The sequence below is a fragment of the Euphorbia lathyris genome, chromosome 1 (assembly GCF_963576675.1).
Source record: "Euphorbia lathyris chromosome 1, ddEupLath1.1, whole genome shotgun sequence".
Lineage (NCBI taxonomy): Eukaryota > Viridiplantae > Streptophyta > Magnoliopsida > Malpighiales > Euphorbiaceae > Euphorbia > Euphorbia lathyris.
In genome coordinates this window covers 106,132,588-106,134,045 of record NC_088910.1, presented here as the reverse complement: position 1 = coordinate 106,134,045, position 1,458 = coordinate 106,132,588, and positions in this window count along the sequence as shown.

Sequence of the window (1,458 nt, the reverse complement as noted above, 5' to 3'; positions counted from 1 at the left end):
TCCTGGCATTTATGACACATTACGGCGAATACGTCATCCTAGGTTATACGCGTGCTTGGAATTTATGCTAACGGATTAATCACTCAGTATTTAGAATGTCAAGCGTTTGATATTCTGAGTGGTTAGTGCATTATTTAAGGATGATTTTAAGTTCAAGTTCTAAACTAATTTACTCAGTGTGCAAGTTTACTCAGTATTGTATATTCAGTCAGTTTCAATGAGATACTCAGCAAACAATAAATCATTCAGCATGTAATTCACTCAGCATTCAATATTCATTTAGCACAGGAATTTACTGAAGAGGATTAAACATACCAATTGCTTCTCTCAGTATGCTAAATTGCTCTCGTGCTAGAGGCTTTGTCAAGATATCAGCCAGCTGCTCATCTGTTGGCACATAAGTCAGCTTAATTTCTTCTTTGAGTACATGATCTCTGATGAAGTGATGTCTTATGCTGACATGCTTCATCCTGCTGTGCTGGATTGGGTTCTTTGAGAGGTCAATTGCACTCTTGTTGTCGCATTTGACTTCAATTGTCTTTGTTTGAACACCACAATCTTCAAGCTGTTGCTTAATCCAAAGGACTTGAGCAACACAGCTTCCAGCAGCAATGTACTCAGCTTCAGTTGTGGACAGGGCTACTGACGCCTGCTTCTTGCTGAACCAAGATACAAGACAGCTTCCTAGGAATTGGCATCCTCCAGAGGTGCTTTTCCTTTCCAGCTTGTCTCGTCCATAGTCAGCGTCAGTGTATCCGATGAGTGTAAAGTCATGAGTATTAAGATACCACAAACCTGCATTTACTGAGCTTTGCAAATATCTAAGGATCCTTTTTACGGCTATGTAATGGGATTCCTTAGGGTTAGCTGGATATCTAGCGCAATAGCATACTGAGAACTGAATGTCCGGTCTACTTGCTATTAAGTAAAGTAAAGAGCCAATCATACCTCGGTATAACTTGCTGTCTACTGACTTACCATTCTCATCAGCACAAAGGACAGTGTCAGTGCCCATAGGAGTGGATATTGGCTTGCAATTTTCCAAGTCATATTTCTTTAAGATCTCCTTGGCATATTTGGCTTGACTGATGAATATGCCATTCTTTCCTTGCTTAATTTGAAGTCTGAGGAAGAAGTTGAGTTCTCCCATCATTGACATTTCGAATTCAGTCTGCATTTGTTTGCTAAATTCCTTGCACATAGATTCATTAGTAGCACCAAATATAATATCATCCACATATATTTGTGCCACCAGGGTATCTTTACCCTTTCTCTTAATGAATAAGGTTGTATCAGCTTGACCCCTGACGTAACCTCTAGTCAGTAAGAAGTTGGTCAGCCTCTCATACCAAGCACGTGGTGCTTGCTTGAGTCCGTACAGAGCCTTTTTGAGTTTGTAAACATGGTTTGGGAACTTAGGGTCCTCAAAACCTGGAGGTTGATTTACATAAACCTCCT